Source organism: Oculina patagonica, chromosome 9 (assembly GCF_052425735.1).
Source record: "Oculina patagonica isolate OP01 chromosome 9, crgOcupat, whole genome shotgun sequence".
NCBI lineage: Eukaryota > Metazoa > Cnidaria > Anthozoa > Scleractinia > Oculinidae > Oculina > Oculina patagonica.
Window position 1 is genome coordinate 862,337 of NC_135766.1, and position 24,847 is coordinate 887,183.

At 40.7% G+C, this 24,847-nt stretch overlaps 1 pseudogene across 1 annotated transcript in view; it reads left to right on the top strand.

Annotated features, from left to right (window-relative positions):
* Nucleotides 1-9,938: 9,938 nt before the first annotated feature.
* The window catches only part of LOC144665203 (uncharacterized), a 277,333-nt pseudogene continuing 262,424 nt past the window's right edge, over nt 9,939-24,847 (top strand). The window contains exons 1-14 of the transcript XR_013572901.1: nt 9,939-10,037; nt 10,295-10,650; nt 18,198-18,362; nt 18,577-18,687; nt 19,487-19,612; nt 19,821-19,917; nt 20,186-20,404; nt 20,564-20,940; nt 21,747-21,914; nt 22,157-22,267; nt 22,431-22,547; nt 22,881-22,971; nt 23,531-23,905; nt 24,238-24,360. The product of XR_013572901.1 is annotated as an uncharacterized LOC144665203 (transcript). The remainder of the gene's footprint in view (nt 10,038-10,294; nt 10,651-18,197; nt 18,363-18,576; nt 18,688-19,486; nt 19,613-19,820; nt 19,918-20,185; nt 20,405-20,563; nt 20,941-21,746; nt 21,915-22,156; nt 22,268-22,430; nt 22,548-22,880; nt 22,972-23,530; nt 23,906-24,237; nt 24,361-24,847) is intronic.

The window sequence follows — 24,847 nt, forward strand, 5'->3', positions numbered from 1 at the left end:
AAGGGTTAGTATGGGAGATGAAGGCTCCAGTTGATGGGCTCCTGGTACTGCGAATTTATTGAACGGCTTAAAAATCTTCCGATGTAGATCAACTCATTGTTGCACTAATTTTTAGATTTGGGGTTATTTTGGCCTAGAAAATTGGACGTAAAGTTTAGCCGTGTCTTTATCAGATATAAAGACATCATTAAACATTAATTTCTTTTGTATTTTCTTTATGAATTATTAATGAGTTTTTTAAGTATCCAGTAATGGTTTTAAACTTATGGGGATGGTTTACACCACACCTCACTGGCTTCTTTGTACGGTTTCTGGGTTGTTGATTGCTTGTGTTAATTCTGAGTTTAATGGGAAGAACTCGTTTTAAATTAATAAGTAAGTAATCAACAGTGAAAATTATGCCTTATTATATTATTATATATTATAATCTATGACGGGAAATGCCAAAGAAAAAATATTCAGCCAGGAAAGTAGAGTTCATAAAATTTTAAAAACGTTAAAAATGAAAGGATTCCTTTAATCATGTAAAGGAGAAATTGCATCCAATCTGCAGGGGCGTAGCCAGCTTTCTGAAGAGTTGTAGGCCTGGCCGCTTCTAGGTGGGGGATGCAGCTGGGGGTGGGGTGGTTCGGGGGCACCTACCGATAAAGACCCTCAAAATTGCAATTTCACAGCACTAGCTAAATTTTTACATTTAACTACAGAGAATGGGCCAACTTTCACTCATTGCCAAATTTATAAACGCACTTGTCTTTATTACACACTCTATCACTTGGCGCTACTCTAGAAGTATTCCGGGTTTCTACTTGCTTGAGACTTGACCAATCGCGAAGGTTATTTGCGATATCAGTTAAATTTTACAATTACAATTGCTTTTTTATTTCATCTTAAAAGTGCTTCATCCTGAATTGCTCTCTATTATACATGAAAATATAAACGGGCTAAAACATTTGTAGGCCCGGGTCTAGGGGCCTATAGGCAAGCTAAGCCCCTGATCTGTTTTCAAGTAATCAATGTTATTCCGTAGCATATAGTCTCATAACCGCTTGCTAATGACAATAGGTCGGCAAGATACGACATAAACGTGTGCATGCATGTGCACGCAACACTAAGATTATTGTCAGGAGTACGCATAGTTTTTACTTTAGAAATTAAAGCTTTGAAAGCGTCTCTATCAAATGTTTTTTTTATCATGTTGAGATGATATTACATTCGATCAGGGTATTTTAATTAATAAGATTAAAAGGTTTAGATGGATTACAATGTGTTGCCATGATCATAATTAGTAGGGACTGGACTAGATCATAATATATTAAACCCACAGTACTAGTGAAATAAGTTCAGGTATCTAAACGATAATGCATGAAAGTGTTCATGTAACTGTAGTTATCAGTTTATGCGGTATCTTTATTGTTGATAACGTGGAGTTGTGTGGACAAATGTACGACTTGCAACACAAATGAAATAAAATATGTTGGGTGTATTTGTTGTCACGTCTTCTTTAAATATGCCAGTAAAAAATTAATCGAGATAAAAGAACGCAAATGAAACAAACCTTTTGAAACCGACATTTTGAAACATTTTTCACAGTAACAGTAGAATTATGTTTTGACTATACTTTTTCGTTTTACGATGTCGATTGTTAAAGATGTGGTACATGTAACAAAAAAGGAATCGTTTTTTAAAGCGATCCTCTGAAAGGACATTTCAATACATTTTCGACATAAGATTCGCCGTGTCGTTTTCTAAGAGTGTGTTCCTGTCAATAGCCTCACCCCTCGCTACTTACTCCGACCGCCAGCGACCTGTGTACGTAACAACAATTAATTTCAGCAGTCTTACACGAGTACATAGTGTAATCTAAAATACAACAATCTTATAGGACTAAATTGAAACAACTGTGTTACAAAAATCTTGTAGAATCAAGCAAACTTCCGGTGACTAACACCTCCCGTGAGAAGACACTATGTCATGGCCCCAGTACAGATTTTCAACTCCCCATGCATAACTGCACCTCTTCTAAAGTGTACACTCTCCCAGTTGTCGTAGTTCCATCCGCTCAATAGAAGCTCCACTAAATAACGAATTTAGTGTACACAGTGACGTTGTTGGTTGTTGGAAACAATATTTAATGAAATAAGTGCTAGACCTCGCGCAATTCTGTTTTTATATGTTCGTTTCTTTTCGATCGACACCGTTTTCGAGTCCTCTACCCAGAGAAAAGGATTGAGTCAAACTGAATAAATAATGGTCAAATGGAGAACGACAAGGAAGCCAAAGCTTTCGTATGATTTTTTCCCAAAAGAAACTGAACTCTGAACTCTTATTTTCGTATTCTTAAGATAAATTTTATATTTTGTTATAAATTACTGTTGTAGTCATACAATCATTTTTATTGTTATTTTTGTTGACGTTAGCAATTATTTTTGTATTTGATTTAAATAGCTTTGTAGTTACCTAGATACTAAAGTTATTTTTTGTGCAATATTATATGAAGTTGTCTGAAATTGGAGGATTGTTGAATTGGAAGATTTCCTTTTTGGAAAAAATACCACTAACCAACAAGGCAGATTCTTTTTTTAAGTCTTTTCATCAGTATTCCCCCCCCCCCCCCCCTCGGAGCTTGCCGTGCGGGGTTTTCACTGGTTGGTGTAGGGATTTCTTTTGTTTAAATCTTACACCACCCCCTCCCTCAAAAGTTAACTGGTTCGCCCTTTGGTTGACCCGCAAACGATTCGTTCAATGTTTATATTTCATTATGTACCGTTTAAATATATTTCAGCACAGCTTAGTGTTTAATTTAAATTCCTCGCAGATTTAAACGGCTTCCTAGTCTTAACTCTCCTTTTTTATCAATCAATGTCCGGCCAACTGTATCGATGTGTACCAGTTCACACAATGCCGTTTTCTGTCATTCAGCTGTTCTGCAACCTCAAGTTGACTTCTATTTTTATAATTCTCAGAAAACTACCCCTACCCGGTGACATCATGCCCATAAATCACTAGGTCGATGAGCGTTCTGTCATAACTTATCTGTTATGCTTTTCATTATCAAAATACTGCTAAGTGGAATCGGTAAATCGCTGCTATTTTAGGGAGTACTTAAAATCGTTCGATTCAGGGGTCAGGAAAAATGCCAAGGAATCAGTTATTTTATTGCGTTACTTGCGTTATCTGCAGAACGCGCATCTTTTTCACGCCAATACCTGTTGCAAATTCGAAAGTACCTTTGCAGTGAAAGGAAAATAGCATAACTTACAACCTCAGTTGATTAAATCATTTATAATCCGACAAACTAATTGCGAAAAGAGTAAATAAAAAATGTCAACATAACATTATTTCGGTTACACACGCCTCAAACGCTAATCAATCAATCAATCAATCAATCAATCAATCAACTTTATTAAAAGAGGGTAACGGCAAATGACATCACTAGTGAAATGTAACATTTTAGGTCAGGTAGTTAGTCCCCCACCCCACCCCCGTCACTATATCCGCAGACAACCTGTACATATAAAGACAATTATTTTCAGCAGTCTTACCTGAGTACATAATGTTGTTAAATAAGTAATCTAATAGAACTAAATTGAGATAGCTGTATTACCAAAATCGTGCACAGTCAACCAAACTTCCGCCAACGAACACCTCCCGTGAGAGGACACTGAGTCATGGTCACAGTCATTTTCAGCACCTCTCCCAAAGTACATACTTTCCCCGTTGACTAATACTTGATTAAAATGACGCTATTAATTGACTAATACTTGTCAATACTTGATTAAAATGACGCTATTAATACTTGATTAAAATGACGTTTTTATATGTTTGTTTCTTTTCGATACTGTTTTAGAGTACCCTATCCCGTTTCTTTCGCAATCCTCAACAACCCCCACCACCACCCCCACACAGAACACCTTGTATAAGCCGTCACGGTCATAACGAATATATGTCACGAACATAACTTGAACACTCACACTGAAAATACGTACATTATGAACACAAACAGGCCCATGACCTATCACCGAGATTTTACCACATACAACATGCAAGAACTTAGCTAGCCGAATAAAAAAAGACAATGGTAATTTCCGTAAACAGCTTCAAGCCAGATTGAAAGAAAAGAGGCGTTAGTCAAATTAATAACAATCGAATAGCCGAAACAAAAAATGGTGAGAACAAAAATGGTGAAATTAGGCAAAAAATGCTTTAATCGACACAAGTCTTTCTCATTTGCTGACCTTGTGTCTTGAAAACAATAGACAATTAGCCAACATAAACTAATCCTTCGTTTAAGTCCTATCTATCCTAGTAGAGTTTAACGTCTTCCCAGTCTAGGCTGTGAGAATGATCTAGGATACTAATAAATGCTTTAATTTTCTTAGTAAATCAATCAATTTCCGGCCAACTTTATCATTCTGTACCAGTTCACAGACACACAAGGCCGTTTTCTGTCATTCAGCTGTTTTGCGACTTCAAATTGACTTCTTTTTTTATATTTCCCCGAAAACTACCCCTACCCGATGACTTCCTGTCCATACTTTATTAGGTCGATAATCGTTCTGTCATAACTTATCTGTTATGCTTTTCATTATCAAAATACTGCTAAGAGGAATCAGTAAATCGCTTCTATTTTGGGGAGTACTTAAAATCGTTCGATTCAGGGGTCTTGATCTTACCAGGAAAAATGTCAAGGAATTTTATTTCATTGCTTTAATTTCTTGTGTTATCTGCAGCACGCACATCCATTTCACGCCAATACCTCTTGCAAATTGCAAAGTACTTTTACAGTGAAAGGCAAATAGCATAACTTACAACATCAATTGATTAAAATTATTTATAAACCGACAAACTAAATGTCGAGAAACAAGTATATAAAAAATGTCAGCATATCATTTCGGTCACACACACCTCACACGCTAATGATGTCACTAGTCAAATGGAGAATAATGCAGATCAGGTAGGCAGTCCCCCACCCCACCCGCGTCACTATATCAGCAGTCAACCTGTATATATATAAACAATCATTTAGCAGTCTTACATGTGTATATACTGTTACCTAAAATAAGATAATCTAATAGGACTAAATTGAGACAACTATATTACCAAAATCATGCACAGTCAACCAAACTTCCACTAACGAACACCTCCCGTGAGAGGACACTGAGTCAAGGTCCCAGTCATTTTCAACCGCCTCTCCCTAAGTTTACACTTCGCCAGTTGTGAATATTTGATTAAACTGATGCTAGACAACCAAGCAATTCAGTTGTTATCTTTTTGTTTCTTTACGATACTGTTTAGAGTCCGTATCCCGTTTTTTCCGCGATCCTCAACAACCCCCACCACCACCCCTATACAGAACATATTGTACAAACCGTGACGGTCATAACGACTATATGTCACGAACATGATGATATCACTTGAACCCTCCCACTGAAAATACGTACCTTATAAACACAAACAGGCCCATGACCTATAACCGAGATTTTACCAAATACAACATGCAATAACTTAGCTAGCCGAATAAAAAAACAATGGCTAATTCCGTAAACAGCTTCGAGCCAGATTGAAAGAAAAGAAGAGTTAGTCAAATTAATAACAATCGAATAGAGAACAAAATATGGTGGGAACAAAAATGGTGAAATTAGATTAGGAAAAAAAAAATGCTTTAATCGACACAAGTCTTACTCATTTGCTGACCTTGTGTCTTGAAAACAATAGACCATTAGCCAATATAAACTAATCCTTCGTTTAAGTCAACAATGCAAAGATGTTGCGACTACGCTTAAAAAACTTGTGACCCTTTCTAGTTGCATTTTATCTTTGTACAATTACTTGAAACATATAAAACTGCCTTCATGAAATTCAAACGTTTTACTACTATTTATCTTCAATTTCAGAAACTAAACTTGGATAAATTTTGCGTTAAATTAAATCGGAAGATAAGTTAATTGACATACAATTCAAAATAAAATCAAAATATCAAAGATATAAACTTACACGGCTACCAACGAGTTTGTAGTCGTGGTGACGGACCGCGTTCGAGGCTTCCCGCCAATTTTATCCCGCCTAAAAACCAACTACCGCGTTCGTGTATCGCGCGACGAAACGGGTACTTTATTTTTCTTCTTTATCAATCAATTTCCAGCCAACTGTATCGATCTGTACTAGTTTACCGTTGTCTGTCATTCAGTTGTTCTGCAACTTTAATTTGACTTCTATTTTTATATTTCCCCGAAAATTACCCCAACCCGGTGACTTCCTGTCCATTAATTCCTAGGTCGATGAGCGTTCTGTCATAACATGTCTGTTATGCTTTTCATTGTCAAAATACTCTTGCTTTGAAACATATCAGTAAATTGCTTCTATTTTTGGCAGTAATAAAAATCGTTCGATTCAGGGTCTTGATCTTACCAGGAAAACATGCCAAGGAATTTTATTTTGTTTCGTTACACTAAAAACAACAAGAAAACATGTTGTCAACAGTTTTTAGAGGACAGCATTCCATGCCAATACATTGGAATCCCGTTAATAAATACTTTAATCGGCTCAAATCCGTTTTAATGTGATGACCTTGTGTCTTCAAAACAATAGACCATTAACCAAAGAGCTAGTCCTGTGGCTTAAGTCAACATCGCAATATCTTCAGGTTCATACTCGCATCATTGTTGACCTTTCTTGATGTATTTATTCACACACCTCCCTGTAAATCCACTCCTGGTTATAAGCCCAATGAAAATACGTGACGGACAGCCACTGAAAAACAAACAGGCCCATGACCTACAACATACGCAATAAAAAAAAAAAAGAAATGGAGGATCAATGTCGTAACCAAACTGAAGAAAGGAGACTTTGTCAAATTAAAACATATAATGATCGAATGAAGGGTGAAATTCATCACGAAATACAGCGAACAACTTATGACGGGTATTATTCATTCGACAACTCGACCTTGTGTCTTTAAAACAAAAGACGATTAGCCGATAAACTAATCCTACTAAGTCAACAATGCGAGTATCAACATGAAGGTATTGCGACTACCCTTGTGACCCTTTCTAGATATATTTATTCATTAAAGAAGTACTTAAAGTTCACTATCTCCTTTTTCTGCCATCCTCAACACCCCCATTCCCCCACCACCGCATTAACACCTTGCAGAAGCCCTCACGTTTGTAAAAACCCAATAAAAATATGTCACGGACATAACTTGAAGAGTCCTAGTGGTGATACCTTACAAACATAAACAGACCCATGAACTACAACCGCGATTCAAATCATACAACAAGCAAGGACTCGATTACTACGATTTCCAGTTGAGTATGACGCGAACAAAGTTTAGTGACGAAGTTTCAACATAACAACGCCATTGTTGTCAAGGGCAAACTTCTCTGTTTCCATTGGTAACTTGTCGTTACAGGTACTGACCGCCAAAGTTCTTTTATACAAGGAGGACCTCTCGGGAAACAGGGCAATTTTTTGATTGGCTAATTTCGATCCAAGATGGCGTCAGTTTTAATTGAGCAATTTTTTGATTGGCTAATATTTTGAAATTTCGATCCGAAATGGTGTTAGCTTTTGTCAGCTTTACGAAACGCTAAATGTTCTTCATTTCAGTTCGCGAATTATTCATTTTGCACTTGAGAAAGATATATTATTTAAAGCTGAAGGAATTCTTAAAGCTGCTAGAAAATCCCTGGAGTTGGAAAACGATAAAATTTCAGTTGAACAGGAACTCTAACGAGGAAGGTAAAGTGACGCACGTTAAACATAACGTCAACTCTCAACACAGATCTGTTACCGTCGATATAAAACAGCTAAGGCATAATATATTTCGTTATTTGTTTCTTTTATCGTTGTCTCTGTGTATATATTTTTTATTTGAAAGCGTAATAAAGTGTTGCTGACGATATTTGTAGTGTTTGTATTTATTTAAGCATCGAGATTGTCGAGCAAGGCAGTTACAAAAACAAATTTGTTACCAATGGTAACAGAGAAGTTTGCCCTTGACAACAATGCCGTTGTTATGTTGAAACTTCGTCACCAAACTTTGTTCGCGTCATACTCAACTGGAAATCGTAGTACCTCCTAAAAGGCATGGCAATCGCGAATTCCGCCAACAGCTTCAAACCAGACAAAAAAAAAAAAAATAGCTCAAGAGAAGATAAATTATTCAAACTAACTGATAAATAATGGTAATTATAAAAATAGAGGACGACGGGAACACAAAATATGGTAAAATGTGACAACAAATGCTTCAATCAGCTCAAATCTGTTTTCATGTGATGACCTTGTGTCTTCAAAACAATAGACCATTAACCAAAGAGCTAGTCCTGCGGCTTAAGTCAACAATGCGAGTATAAACATGAAGATATTGTGACTATCGCAATATCTTCATGTTCATACTCGCATCATTGTTGACCCTTTGTAGATGTATTTATTCACAGTCTTGAGTTCCTGTAGATGCTGTCCTGGTTATTAGCCAAATGAAAATACGTCACGGACAGCCACTAAAAAATAAACAGGCCCGTACAACCCAGATTTATCGTATATACAATGCCAAAACTACGCAGATAACAATAGAAAAGACAATGGCGCATTCTGACGTTAGCAAAGTAGGTCAAATTGGCATGACGACAAGCGTCATAGGGCCTCTTTACTTGAAAGCCGAGATGAGTTTCATCCCGGGATGAAAAAATTTTCATTTTACATGAGCGTGTTCATCCCGGGATGCTGGGCCGTAAGTCGGCCGCCCGAGTTGAATTCATCTCGCCCGTGCTTACATTACTTTATATTTCATCCCGGAAAGACTGTTTACGTGACGTTTTTCGTCACGTTTCATCCCGGGATGACATTTCATCCGGGTGCTTCGTCCCGGGATGAAATCGTCCCGCGATGGGTTCATCCCGGGACGAAATCATGTATCATCATGTAGACAGCAACACGAAAATGAGCAGACACCGAGATGAATTCATCCCGGGACGAAAGTCATCCCGGGACAAAAACTCATGCAAAGAGAGCCATAGTCAAATTAAAATATATAATGATCAAATGAAATACGATGAGAAAAAAGCAAGAAAAACATCACACAATCCAAACCAAGTCAGTCGTTGTCATGCAATGGCTCGACCTTGTGTTTTCAAAACAATAAACAATAGACCATAAGCCGATAATATAATCTAATCCTTTCAACTCAGCAATGCGATTATTAACAGGAAGTTATTGCGACTACCCTTGTGACCCTTTCTAAATGCATCTTATTTTAAAGAAGCTACTGGAACATATAAAAAATTTCTCATAATTTTAAAACGTCTAACCACTTATTTGATGTTTTTTAAAATCAGAAACTAAAATTCGATCAGTTTTACGTTAAATAATCGGGTTGGAAGATAATTGATATGCAATCCGAAATCAAAATCAAACTATTTAAAAAAAAGATCAACTTAAAATTGCACTAAAAACCGCTCATAAACAATAAGAAGCAAAAAATCAATCAATCGACTTTTGGTGCATGTGTATAGCTCGAACTGCGAAACAAACAAACATTAATTTGTTTCTTCAAAGTTGAGTATACAGGGAACAAGGGGGGGGGAGGTTTTTGGGGGGGTGGGGTTTGGGTTGTTACTATTCACAAGGAAAGACGGATATGAACTTGCACAGAATGAATCTGTTACTTATCAAAAAATAATTTCTGTTGTTGTAGAACTGTAAAAAAAGGAGAGGTCAGGCCGGTCTCCAAGGAATTCTAGACCTCGATTACAATGGCCATTTTTCTTCAGACACACAGCCTCTACCCCTAACTACATAATGTCAACCCCCACGATAACTCATTTTCGTTGTACGTGCTGTTTACCATTTATTTATATCACATGATTCAACATGTTCAAACAGGTTGATAACAGTCACGTATGGCCCCACTGTTCGTTATAATATGCATCAGGGCAAAGTTCCATTCAGTCGAAGTAAGATGTCGTCCTTGCACCATTACCCGATGCAGTTCGTTCTTGTTTTCTTGGTTGTTTCCGTTGTTGTGCCAGCTGTTGAAGGTATATCATTTGCTTCCTCCGCTTTATTCTAGAATAACATATTTTTTATCGTCAGTTAAAGTTTTTAATGCCGTTTTCATGAGAAAAGAAGGGGATTGTGAAATTGGGGGAGGGGCGCACAGACCCAGGAAATTGCGTTTCGAATTTGTTTCTCTTTTATCTAATAGGCTAAGTTCTTGACTATCGACTGTACATCGAGTCGAAACATCATAGAAGGGAACATTTTGACAAAGAAAGTTTTATTTTTTCCTCCACAGCTCTCAGTTTCAAAGCCGGTAAAGACAACATCACTACCGTCGCACCAGGGTTGTTTGCTTGCAAGAAAATCTTCTTTCCACTTCCTTTCTACGGCGGACAACAAGTTAAGGTTCTCGCCTCAGTTGGCCATACCGTGAAGAGTCAAACGCCCCGGAGTGGTGCTGCAGTCTGGGTTGAAGATGTTAAAGCCAGCGAATTCACAGTTTGCGTTCTTGAGTTTGGGGATGGATCTAACAACTCTGTCCAGGCTGATTGGCTTGCTTTTGAGACCGCTCTTCCTGATTCCCAGATAGGTACAACCTCCTTGAACGCTTGGACAACTGGAACGGAATGCAAGAGGATCGATTTTCAGCAGGTTAGAATTTTTTTTCGTGACGGTACTGCTAAAGTGACATGAGCTCATGTAAAGAAATTGCCAGCTTGCGAACCCTGATACCAGATATCTAACATAGCAATGGATCAATAATTTTAGTTGCATTCGTGCAAAACACACCAGAAAAGTATGGTTTGTTTACCCGAGAAATACTTGCGTAACAAAGATATAGAGTAATCGAGTCTTCTGGTCAAAGTTGACAGAATATTGTGTTAGCGGTACCTAAAAACAACATGAGTATCATTTTAAGTCATGTTACAATCTTGATGTTGAAACGTCTATCAGATAAGACAAATTTAAAATGTTAAGTCGTTTCCAAACAAATGGATGTCAACACACCATGATAATGTTGTACAATCGACAAATTGAACCCTTTCCACCTTTCGGAAGAGCACTTTTGATTGTTGTTTTATCAAACACGAATTTCTCTTATGTAAAAGAAAAGCTCATTAGTGGTTTTTAAATCTGAGCGCGGTTTATTAAATTGAACTTTGTTGTCCTTACCGGGCTGTCACGGAGAGTACGGAGATCGCATGTGATAATAAGGATGATTTACTATGTAAGAACTTTCCTTGCTGTGTGTTCCATGTTTCATGATATGGGTTTGTCGTGAAGTTTTCATTTTCAGTATTAAGCTGCTCCAAATTCCCTGGTTCCTGGTTTTTCCATCGTCTTACTCGCTCTCTTGCATGGCCCTCGTCTCCGACTCGAGTCTAATGCAGTTTTCTGAATTAAATCTAGTGTCCGTTAATAGTAGAGAAATCCCTTGTCCCCTAAAATTAATTGAATTATGCCCTTTCCTCCCTGAAAATACATGAACATATTCCCTTGTTCCTGAAAACCAATGGATTTCTAAAATCCTTATGTTCTCTTTACCTCCCCATTCCTCCATTTCCCGTCGTTGTCATTTCTTTGTTCCTCCAGTAATAATATCCCCTCCATTGCCCCCGGTTACCACGGTTACCTCTTTATTTCCTGTTCCCCTCCCCTAACGCATTCACCCTTCCCCCTTTCTCCTTCCCCCTTCCCCCGCCCCTTCCCCCTCTCCTTCCCACCTCCCCCTTTCCCGTTTCCCGTTCCCCATCCCCTTCCCGTTTCCCCTTCCCCTTGCCCCTTACCCCTTCCCACTTCCCCAATTACACTTCCCCTCCCTCTTTCCCTTTACCTATTTCTCGTATCCCCCACCCGCTTTCCCCTCCCCCCTTCCCCATACGCCTGTACCTCGTTTCCCATGCCCTTTTTCTTTCCCTTTCCCCCTCTACCTTCTTTCTCCTCCTCCCCCTCCCTAACACCTCCCCCCATTCCACCTTCCACCTTCCCCCTTCCCCCTTCCCTACCTCTTTTCCCCTTCCCCTTCTTCCTTCGCCCTTCTCCTTCCCAAATCCCCTATCCCTATTCCTCACATCCCCTTCTCCCTTTCCCCTTGCCCCTTCCCACTGCCCCGTTTACTCTTTCCCTTCTCTTTTCCTCTTCCCCTTTTCTTATATCCCCTTCCCCTTCAACCGTACCCCTTCTCCTCTCTCCCCTGCCCTTTTGTCTCGTTACCAACTCATTCGCCGATATCCCGTGGTTGCCATTGCTCTGTTCCACCATAATGATATCCCCTCAATTGCCCCGTTTACCTCTTTCTTTTTTTCCTGTTTTACCTCATCAACCACATTCCCCCTCATCCCCTTCTTTCCTACTCCCCCTCACCCTTGCCCCTTCCCACTTTCCCTTTTTCTTTTCCCCTTTCCTCTTCCCCTGTCTCTATTTCTCATATTCTCTTCCCCCTTCCCTCTTTACCATTCCCCCTTACCATTCTCTTTCCCTCAAGCCGCTTTCTTCTCCCCTTCCTCATTACACTTCCTCTTCTGTCTTCCCCTTTCCTATTCTTATGTCCCATCCCTCTTTCCCTTCCCCTTCCCCCTCCCCCGTTTCCCTTCCCCATTCCTCCTTCCCCATTCCACTTGCCATTTCTTTCTTTCCCTTCCACTTTGCCCCTAACCCTTCCCACTACTCCCATTACACTTTCCCTACCCTCATTCCCTTTCCCTATTTCTCATGCCCCCACCCGCTTCCCCCTTCCTCCTTCCCCTTCCTTTTCCCCGTAACCCCGTTTCCTTTCCCCTTCTTCCTTCCCCTTTTCACCTCCACCTTTTCCCTCCTCCCCCCCTCCAAAACCCCTCCCCTCCTCCTTCCTCTTTCTCCCTTCCCGCTTCCCCTTCTTTCTTCCCTATTCCCCTTTTTCCCCTTTCCCCTCTATCTCACATCCCCTTCTTCCTTACCCCTCCTCCTTTCCCCCTTTACCTTTGCCCCTTGCCCATTCCCTTTTTCTTATTACACTTTCCCTTCCCTCTTTCCCTTTCCCTATTTCTCATATCCCCCAACCGCTTCCCCCTTCCCCTTCCATTTCCCCGTACCCCATTTCCCTCCCCCTTCTTTCTCTTTCCACATCCACCTTCTCCCTCTCCCCTCCCTAACCCTTCCCCCTCTCCCTTCCTCTTTCCTCCTTGTTTCTTCCCCATTCCCCTTTCCCCCTTTCACCTATATCTCACATCCTCTTCCTTCTTTCCCCTATTCCCTTTCCCCTTTACCTTTGCCCCTTGCCCATTCCCACTTCCCCATTACACTTTCCCTTCCCTCTCTTCCTTTCCCTATTTCTCATATCCCCCACCCGCTTCCCCCTTCCCCCTTCTCCTTCCATTTCCCCGTACCCCATTTCCCTTCCCCTTCTTCCTTCCTCTTTCCACCTCCACCTTCTCCCTCCTCCCCTCCCTAACCCCCTCCCCCTTCCTCTTTCCCCCTTCCTGCTTCGCCCCTTCTATCTTCCCCCTACTTCCCCCTTTTCCTCTTTCACCTCTATCTCACATCCTCTTCCTTCTTTCCCCTTCTCCCTTCCCCCTTTACCTTTGCCCCTTGCCCATTCCCTTTTCCCCATTACACTTTCCCTTCCCAACCTCGTTCCCAGGGCTTTTCCCTTGGTAATTTGGAACGGGCGGGAAAAGACCCTGGCATCGGCCGGTCACGTGAGCTTCAGACACCCGAAAATCTTGGGTGTCATAAATTTTAGATAGCATTAATTAAACGGAGGCAACGCATTAATTATCTGTTTTCGGTTTGCTCAGTCGGCTTGGAATGGCTCTAAAACGCCGCAAATGCCCTCTGTTTCGCTTAAAGCCCCTTCAAGAGAATTTTTTATATATATAATGGCATAAACAACATGGAAACAGTCAACAGATTCGACTTGCGCGTGCGAGATTTCAAATTTACATTCGGAAATCATGTGGTGCCAGAACGTAACCTAGCGAACAGGGGAGCATCGAGCTCAAGAGACAAAACGCTCAATCAAATTATTACAAGAAGCATAACCTTTACTACAAAGAATGTCTCTCTATAAAGTAAACATTTAGCTTTTTCGAAGTAAAGCTCTGGAGAAGCCGGACAAAGATAAATGTCATCCATGATATGAAACAATACATCTTGCAACAGTATTACATGAAATTAAACAGCCGGACCCGGCATCACAATGCAAGTAAACAACATTTTCACGGAATATTTCAGATCCTGTCCTTCCAGAGCGACCATTTTGATAGCTTATAGCATATCTTGCAAAAAAAAAAAAAGAGCCAAAACAAACCACACACTAGCGAAATATGAGATAGAGGTGTCAAACAGGAAACTGTGTATAATTTCGCCTGCAGACCTGTGACCTCTAGAATGCCCAGATTTGCTCCAGTGATTCGGTTTATATCGTGTATAGGAGCTCAGTTCAATAGGACGAAGAATCCTTTTCCATGGGTTCTTTAAGATCGCCTTCATCGTTCCGTGCTGGATTTTCTCCAAACATTAGCTGCTTAGCGGAGGTTTTTCCATGCATCTCGGTTCAGGTTGCCGTGCGCTTCGATGTCATCGATGGCAAAAAACCGAAGCAAATGACGGCTTTCGAACTTACCATCACAGAGCCGGCAAAGTGAATTCCGAGCGTGTATTTGTTGGGAGTTGGCTGCTCCATAATTTTCACAGAAAACCCGAGAAAACGTATTCTATTCACTTTTAATTTACCTTGTCTCTTAGCGGGATTTACCGGCCGTTGAATAAATTAGAGTTCCGCGAAATATTTAAGATACTCACGTAACCGGCCGATGCCAGGGTCTTTTCCCGCCCGTTCCAAATTACCAAGGGAAAAGCCCTGGGAACGAGGTTGTTTCCCTTCCCTCTTTCCCTTTCCTTATTTCTCATATCCCCCACCCGCTTCCCACTTTCCCTTCCATTACCCCGTATCCCATTTCCCTTCCCCTTCTTCTTTTCTCTTTTCACCTCAACCTTCTCCCTCCTCCTCCCCCTCCCTAACCCCTCACCCTCCCCCTTCCTCTTTCCCCTTCCCGCTTCCCCCTTCTTTCTTCCCCCTTCCCCTATTTCCCCTTTCACCTCTATCTCACATCCTCTTCCCTCTTTCCCCTCCTCCCTTCCCCCTTTACCTTTGCCCCTTGCCAATTCCCACTTCCCCATTACACTTTCCCTTCTCTCCTTCCCTTTCCTTATTCCTCATATCCCCTTCCCCCCTTTACCATTCCCCCTTACCATTCTCCTTCTCTCAAGCCGCTTTCTTCTTCCCTCCCCATTCCCCTTTACACTTCTCCTTTGCTTCCCCTTTTCCATTCTTATGTCCCATTCCGCTTCACCCTTCAACCTTCCTCTTCCCCCAATTCCCTACTTTCACAGTTTTTTCCATTCCCCTCCCTTCTCCTTCCCTTCCAACTTACCCCTCCGCCTTGCTCCTTCACACTTCCCCTGTTTCTGTTTCCCTTTCCTCTTCTCTTCTCTCTATTCCTCATGTCCACTTCCCCCTTAACCCCTTCCCCCTCCCATTTCTTTCTTCCCCTTCCCCTTTGCCCCTTCCCCGTTCACCTTCCCCTTACACTTCCCCTTGTCTTTTCCCCTTTCCTATTTCTCATGTCCCCTTCCCGCTTCACCGTTCCCCCTTCTTCTTTTTTCCCCAAAATCCCTACTTTCCATTTTCCCTTCCCCCTCCCCTTCCTTCTTACCCCTTCGCCTTGCCCGTACTACTTCCCATATTTCTGTTTCCCTTTCCTCTTCTCCTGTCTCTATTCCTCTTGTCACTTCCCCTTTTCCCCTTCCCATTTTCCCACTTTCTCATCCCCTTTGCCTCTCACCCCTTCCCACTTCCCCTTTACACTTCCCTTTCCCTATTTTTCATATCCCCCAACCGCTTCCCCCTTCCACCTCTCCTTTCATTTTCCCCGTATTCCGTTTCCCATCCCCCTCTTCCTTCCCCTTTCCACTCCACCTTCTCCCTCCTCCTCCACCTCCCTAACCCCTCCCCTTTCCACCTTCCCCTTCCTCTTTCCCCTTCCCCTTTTTTTCTTTCTTCCCCTTTCCCCTTTCCCCTTTCCCTATTCCTCACATCCCCTTCCTCCTTTCCCCTTTCCCCTTCTCCCTTCCCCCTTCACCTTTGCCCCTTGTCCTTTCCAACTGCCCCCTTTACTCTTTCTCTTCCCTTTTCATCTTTCCCTATTCCTTAAATACCCTTTCACCTTTCAACCGTTCCTCCTTCGCCTTTCCCTTTCCCGTTTCTCCCCTGCCCTTTTGTCTCTTTACTTACTCATTCCCTGATGATATCCCGTTGTTGTCATTGCTCTCTTCCACCATAATGATATCCCCTCCATTCTCCCGCCCGGTTATTACATTTTTTTATTTTCCCTTTCACTCCATCACCCTCACTTCCCCGTTTCCCAATCCCCTACTTTCCTACTCCCCCTCACCCTTGCCCCTTCCCTTTTTCTGTTCCCCTTTCCTCTTCCCCTGTCTCTATTTCTTATATCCCCTTCCCTCTTCCCCCTTTAGCAGTCCCCTTCCCATTCTCTTTCCCTCAAGCCGCTTTCTTCTCTCCCTTCCCCTTCCCTTTTACACTTCCCCTTCTGTCTTCGCCTTTCCTATTCCTCATGACCCCTTCCCGCTTCACCCTTCCCCCAATTCCCTACTTTCCTTTTCCTTTTCCCCCTCCCCTTCTCCTTTCCCTTCCTACTTACCCCTCCGCCTTACCCCTTCACTATTCCCTTATTTCTGTTTCCCTTTCCTCTTCGCCTGTCTCTATTCCTCATGTCCCCTTCCCCCTCCCCCTTCCCCTTCACCCTTCTCCCTTTCCATTCTCCTTCTCCAAGCCGCTTTCTTCTTCCCCTTTCAACTTCCCCTTTACACTTTCCCTTCTCTCTTCTCCTTTCCTATTCGTCATTCCCCCATTCCCTATTTTTCCTTTTCCCCCTTCCCTTCTCCTTCCTCTTCCTACTTATCCCTCCGCCTTGTCACTTGCACCTTCCCACTTCCTCTTGTCCTGTTTCCCTTCTCTCTTCCACTTTCCTTATTCCTCATACCCCTTCCTCTTCAACCGTCTCTCCTTCTCCCTTTCCCTCCCCTTTCTCCATTGCTTTTAGTCCCTAAATCTACCTGTTCCCCTCCCCTCTTTAACTACCCTTTGTCTTTCCAACTCCCACCCATCCTTCCTCCTTCTCCTTTTCTCTTTCCCTTCCCCCTTCCCTTTTTCTTCCCGTTTTCCCCTCTTCCTTTCCCCTCCACTCTCCCTTCTCACTTTTTCCTCTTCTTTCTTTCCTTTTATCTTTCTCTTCTCCTCTTGCCCCTTCTCCCTTACTTTTACTCCCTTCATCTACTACCCTGCTCCCTACATCCAAACACCAATCCCTCCCCCTGCCCCTCTCTCTGACACTTGTCCCTGCCCCTTCCTTATGTTCCTTCTCATCTTCTTTTTCTCTTTCAATGAGACCTTCCCACCCCCTTTCCTCTTTCCTGGTTCCTCCTTTTAACTTTTTCTCCAGCTCTTTTTATTGCTCCTTTGCACCACTCCACGTACTCCCCTTGCTCCCGTTTTCACATCCTCAACCCGTAATCTTACACCACTTGCCCCAACGCCTCCTCCCGCTTTAGTGTTTCCATACCTCGTTATTCTGTTTCCCACTCTGCAAGCCCCCCTTTGCAGCCGCACACCAATTAACCCATTCCCCATCCCCTACCTCATTTTCTGACATTACTTCTCTTTATTCCATTCCCTCTTTTGAAATTCTTCTTTGTTTTCCCATTTCCCCTTCAGCCGTTTTCTCTTTTACTTATTTCCCCTTTCGTCATCTCCTCTTTCCTTTTTTCTCTTTCCTCATCCCTTCTCTCTCACCCCTTCCCAGTTATCTTATTTTTTCCCGTTTCCTGCCATCCACACCTCCTACCTTTGTTCCTGCGCTCTATACGCTTCCCTGCTCCCCAACAGAGGGATTCAACCGTTTTCTCTCTTCCCCTAAACTTAAGCGCATCGCGCTCGTTTCTCGCGCTTCGCGTTCTGTGAGCTCGACTTGTAGGCAAGTCTTCTCTTCCCCGATCCATGATCCCAACACGTACCTACGATTCCCCGAAATCCGATTGGCTGATTTTCTGGTTCTTGTCCTTATTACGTTCTGCCGCCCACTCGCACATTTATTTACTCCCTTATGATAACACAACTCTTTTTTACACTATAATTCCAGCGTTTCTCAGCTCCACCAAAGATATTTCTGACAGCTACTCATCAATTCCCCAAGAGACCTCAGGACGCCATGGCCGTGTGGGTGGAGGACTTGCGCGTGGACAATTTCAAAGTTTGCCTTCGAGAAGCCAAGATGTTTGATGGGCCTCATCAGAACATAAAGATAGTAAGAGAATTTCATTTTACAAATTGCTGCTTTAAAAAACTTACATAAAGTTATGTTTCTGCCCATTGTAATATTAACGTTTGTACCTACGAGGCCAGGTGGTAGCGAACTGACGACAAGCCACCACAAACCTCATGAACCTAATCGGTTTAAATAACATGGGGTGTGTTTATTTAATGAGTAATCGTTTCTATTTTATTCTTTTATCTTGAAGAATTGGATGGCGTTTACAAATCTGAGGGTAAACAATTTCACCTTGACTGACAGTCTCGTGTTTTCCAATTCAAAGTCGCCATCTTATCAAGATAACTACGCTTTTTGTCAAGTAAGAATTGACTAAATAACACGTACATTTATCTTGTCTATTATGTTATTATGGCATGACACGAAAAAAAGAACAGGTTTCTTGCTTGTTTAATTTAAGCAAGAAAATGTTGAAATTGACAGCCAAGTAACCCAGTGGTGGGCGCATAGTGAAAACTTTCATCTGCTACACTGATACTTAGTGCTCAAGACCAAATGTTACAGTGTATGTTCTACAGTCAATCTACTTTTTCATTTCTCAAGGAAAACCACAGCTGATTTAAAATACCTTCATTAAAAAAGAGCAATTTATAATGAATATTTTTTTCATATAATTATCTTGTTAAGAAATGGTAGGAAAATAGCTTTTAAACGTCTCGTGCTGTACTGATCAGCAAAAGTCTCTCAAGTAGCTCTTAGCTGGGTTTGTTTGAAATTATTGTGGTGTCTCACACAATTGAACTTAGGGACGGACCATAATTTTTTTGGAGGGGGGGGGATGAAAAATATTGAAAAAATTGTTTGCAGGGCCTGGAAAGACAAAATAAATTGTTTGCAAAAACGATATTTATAACAAAAAAATAGTAAGAATTTCGAAAAAAATAGTGTTTGCAGAGGTGCATAAACTAAAAAAAAAGTTTGCAGAGGAAAATTTTTTATCCCCCCCCCTCCAAGAAAATAATGGTCCGTCCCTTAGCTATAGTTGGTGGCATAAAACTCAACAATGTTTGGTCATCTGAATTATCAACTTTGCTTTCGCAAGAGACTCAGCTTGTCGAATAACAAAAGCCTATGTTAATTTATATCCCCTTACATTGCAGACAATAAACTTCACAGAGCCATTTTATGCTCCTCCTGTCGTGATAGTGACACCAAAGCACAGTGATAACAATAATAATTCTCATCTGTCTGGGTCAAGTTGCAAAGCTGTTACTGCTTGGGTTGAGGTAAGGAATACTTTGGGTAGAATAAATATTTGGTACACACCCAGGGGTCGAGGCAGGAATTCACGAGCGCCAAGCAGTTGATGTCTAGCAAAGGGTTCAGATTGCGTATTCTACGAAAACCGCATTATATGTGCGAGGGTTAAGTCAAAATTGTGGTAGAAAAATTATCACTTCAAAGGAATGTTTTTACTATTTTTGTTTTATTCAGCATACATCAACAACGGATGCACGGGTGTGTGTGAAAAATTACAACAGTGACGCCAACAATAAAGATATAATCACAGTTGACTACATGGTCACTGGAGGTGAGTAAAAAGGTTCTTGCACAAACAAAACTTCTTATGGTGTTGTAAAGATTGTCCTTGAAATCCCAAGCATTGACTTATACCATTACCATGACCAACTTGATTTAAGATATGATGGAGGATTGAATTATGTAAACATATTCCAGACTGTTGTGTGAATAATGGAAAGCTGTTCCAGTTATCGAGGGTAAATTGCAAAGAAAATGACCTGAAGGGGAATTTTAAAAACGTTTCTTATCTGGCGTTTTTAATCATTGTTTCTTGCCAGACTTGGATCCCTGCATCGATGTGACATGTCATTACCACTGTCTGTGTAAGGCGTTTCGACCTCATGATGCTCGCTGCGTTTCTGTAGAGAGTTGTCCATCCTATCAAGAACCGGTGTGTTCTTCAAACGGCACAACGTAAGATAACGAGTGTCTGTTTCAACAGGAAATGTGTCAGCTGCAGCTCAACTACTCCGTCCAACACCCTGGTAGCTGTGAAGGTTAGAAACATTTTAAATTATTTTTCGCTGTATTTCAGACGATTGCTGAAAATAATGGTGATGTCGATGACGATGATGACGATGATGATACCATCAAAAGAACCAACTGAGTACTCCATTAGTACTAAATAGTGCTTTATCTCGTTTTTTTTTCCTCAGGATTTCCATTTCAAAGAGGTCGCCGTCACATGCCACATATTCCTTCACTGGGATATTCCCATTGTGAAGTCATTCGCCTTAAGCCTTTTGTGTTCTACCCTGACAAACCACTTGAAGTCCAGATCACTGTCAATCATATTGACACCAGTGAACCGTCCTATGTACACGATGCAGCTGTATCGTGGGTCGAAAATGTCGCGTACAATCAATTTACTGCATGTGTGATGGCGGCAGGCTATAATTAGCGACAGTCAAACGCTAACGTGACAGTCGATTGGATGACGTACCAGGGGGCTCCAGTGGGTGGTGTTGCTGGGGAAGTACGAATATCACAATGGTGGACTGGAACGACTTGTAAAGCTGTCAATTTCCCATCGGTAAGTAAAGTTGTTTATATTTTGGAACTTCATATTGCAAGACGTCGTGACTTGTACTAAAATCGTACAATGCCGCTTGTTATTTTAAAAGCTATGTTTGTTCTTTCAACATTGTTAACTTACTCAGAATGTTCGCATCTTCCTGGACTGTGGTAACAACAACAACAACAACAACAGTGACAAGAACGACAACGTCAGCAACGGTAAAAGAAACAGTTACAACGACAACAACAAAAAGAGTAGTGATTTCGACAATAATAATAATAATAATAATAATAATAATAATAATAATAATAATAATAATAATAATAATAATAAAACAACAACAGGCTAAACACAACGCAGAGCCACCAAAAGCAACTAGAACAATGAGAGTAAAAGTCGTAGCAACAGAAACAGTGGCGAAAACAACATTAAAAAGTTACAACGACAGAAACAGCAGCAAGAAGTACAAGTACTTCAGAAAAAAGAACGATAACAACAGAAGAAATTACAACAGCAACAACAACGACGACGATATGACGACAACAACAATAGCAACAACAACAACAACAACAACAAAAACGAAGGCAATACAGTTACAGCAGCAACAGCAACATCAACACAAAAACCAATAACAATAACAACAGCAGCAGTAACAAATACAAACACAAAAGTAGCAACGATGACGACAAGAACAGGAATAACAACAACCAGAGTAAACATTGAAGCAAGCATTTGTTACCGACTTCGGATAATTTCAAATGCGTGGCTACCTATTTATTGTCCAGTTTAGTGTAAAATGTTTTGTTTTGTTTTCCACGCAGGGAAAGTTTTCAGTGATACCTTCAGTATTTGTAACTGCGGCGCATCATCATGCCGGACTAAAGCGTGACGCTGCCAGTGTGTGGATCGAAGACGTCTCGCAATCTTCCTTTAAAGTTTGTTTGAGGGAGTTGCAGAACTACGCAGGATCCCACGAAGATGTTCATGTTGTAAGTGTTACAGGTTCCCCTTCTCAGGTCTCAAATGGAATTAAACGATTTTTTATAGTTTACTATTTGTCAATGCATAACACAAGCGATTAAATTTTCAAAACGTTGGTCTAGTGGGAATATAAAGTATTTAATGTTTATAGTAAAAAGGGTTGATTATTTTGTTATTGATTACTTTACCTTTTAAAATGGATACTATTTATCTGAATTCCGTTTTTTACCATAATTTGTCCCTCTTCTAGAAATGGTTGGCGTTTTCGTCTCTCCACAAGTCCCTTTTCTCAGAACATAGCTCAGTCTATTTTGCTAACTCCCAGCATCCTCCTGCAGATCACAACAATGCCTACTGTAAGGTTAGTATCCCTATCTTCTCAATACAGAGCTTTCATAATATTGTTTTGTCAACAAATCTAAGAATAACTTTACACTGACAAGCAATTTACACTACATGAATGTTACTGGATGCTAGCTAAGTCAAAGGCATATAGCAACCTCAATGAGAGCCTTTCATTTTAGGATGTCCGCTTTGCCAAGACTTACAACAACACTCCGAACGTGTTTGTTTCGGCGAACCATTCATCAAGCGGTGGAAATCAACAACCAGAACACAATGGAATAACTGCTTGGGTGGAGGTAAGCAGGATAAAAAGGTCGGTGCATTAAATAATGTTTAAACCCACATTTTTTAAAACAACTCACTTCTATTATTTTGTTCTTCATATATTCTTTCCAAATATTCTGTAATCATCGTTTGATCTTACCCTTCGAATGATTATTGTCATTCTCTCTTGTTTTTCTCTCTTTTTAGCACATTTCAGCACTCAGAAATGAGACATAAAAAGTTGATTTTTCCCATAGTGCATTAAGTTATATTCAGAAAATCAGGGTTATCATCGTAAAGCATGGCTGTTTATTCACTTCATTTTAGCATGCCACTGATTGCACTTTATTGTTTTTGTTTCTTAGTACATCAACAAGACCGGTGTTCGAGTTTGTTTGAAGGAATTGTAGGAGACAAAGTACGATCCGCTGTCTATATCGTACACTGTCCTGTCAGGTACGGAAAAATAATATACTATCATATTTAGTACTACCAATATAAGAGGTAAACTAGAGTTTTTCAACTTCAGCGATTCCCATGTCTAAACTATTACAAATAAGATTGAGATTCGTTCGCGTAAACGAGGCTTGGCGGTGAATTTTGACCATGTAACGTTATCATGCATAAAACCTATCGAAGAAACACTGACCATGTGAAAAGCATAAATCATGAACGAAACGACCCAATGGTATTATGGGGTAGCAGAAAATAGCATTGGTAAGCTTAGTAATATTCCTTATATTGATATTCAAGGTATTTTCTTTATTTAAGAACCATAAGCCCATGATTTATACAACCTGTCTTATTATCATGTTTATTCTGTAACAGACGAAGATCTTTCTCTCCGATTCCCCAGTTAACATTTGGGTCGCAACGTTCATGGTTTATGTTTTTCATGGCTCAACGATTCTTTAATCAGGTTTATAAACAAAAGGATGCCTATAACAAAGTACACGAGAAGCCAAAACATTTATTGGTTTACCTTACTTTTTTGTGGAATCCTTTTCTTCTACAGATGTATGCCAGCCTGGTTGGAACTACTTTGGTGGTTATTGTTATTTCAAAAGCCCCGCATGCGCCTCATGGCTAACTGCTGAATCAAACTGCTCAGCAATGAACTCTGATCTGGTGACTGTACATAACCAGCAAGAAAATGTGTATATACAGCACCAGCACAATGGCGACAGATCATGGATTGGGCTGAACGATCGCAGCGTGGAGGGCTCGTTTGTGTGGACTAACAAGGAAATCAGCAGTTTCAGGTTTTGGGCGACAAAGCAGCCAAATGACTGGAACAATGAAGACTGTGTGCACACTCTTGGAGCGAGGCATGGATACACCTGGAATGACGTTCCTTGCAATACCTGCCTTAACTTTACTTGTTTTACAGGTAATAAACTTCTTGTTTATTAAATAATCATTTATTAAAGGACTGATTAAACGTTGACTACGTAAAATACAAATAAAACTCGAAACGAGTTTTGATTGATTGATTGATTGATTGATTGAGTGATTGATTCATGGATCAGTAGAATGATTGAATGTGTGACTTATTGAATGTGGTTAATTGAATGATTGATTAACTTAGAGATTGATTAATAATTATTGATTGATTGATCGATTGATTGAGGTTTCTATTGATATTGTCAACAAAGTTGGTACATATTATTATTACAAGCTTGTATTCGATATTTACTCATTTGAAACTTAAATTGGTTTTAGATACAGACGAGTGCTCGTCCAACTCTCATAGCTGTGACGTCGACGCTGTCTGTAGCAACACTTTTGGATCTTACACTTGCACGTGTAAAGCAGGATATACAGGAAATGGCAAAACTTGCGCTGGTGAGTGATCCGTGATTTTTTTGCGCAATTCTTAGCTGAAACCACAAAATGAAGACATAAATATGACAAGCCAATCACGTGCCTAATCGATAGTTTGGATCGAAAGTGAACAAAGCTAGTGTGCCTTTTGGACTTTTACTCTAAAACTTGCCTTTTGACTCTATTTACGGTCAATTGCGACAGTCCTAGCACTGAGTGCACGTGATGTTCAGGGTTTTGAATTGGCTTCGAGCAATCGAAGAGTATAATGTTGAAGGGTTTTAAATTGATGATTCCGATCCTTAGAAATAACCTTAATAATTGTCACTGAAGTTCTTTTGCACAGTTGTCTTTGAAAAGTGCTTTGCCGAAGTAATGCAGGAAAAACATTACTTTGCACCTCAATGATGCGAGCTGGTCTTTACCCGATTATCGTTTTTTTTTTCAGATATAACTGAAATTCACTGCGAATAACTTTTGTTACCTTTTTTCTCGTACTAAATTGACA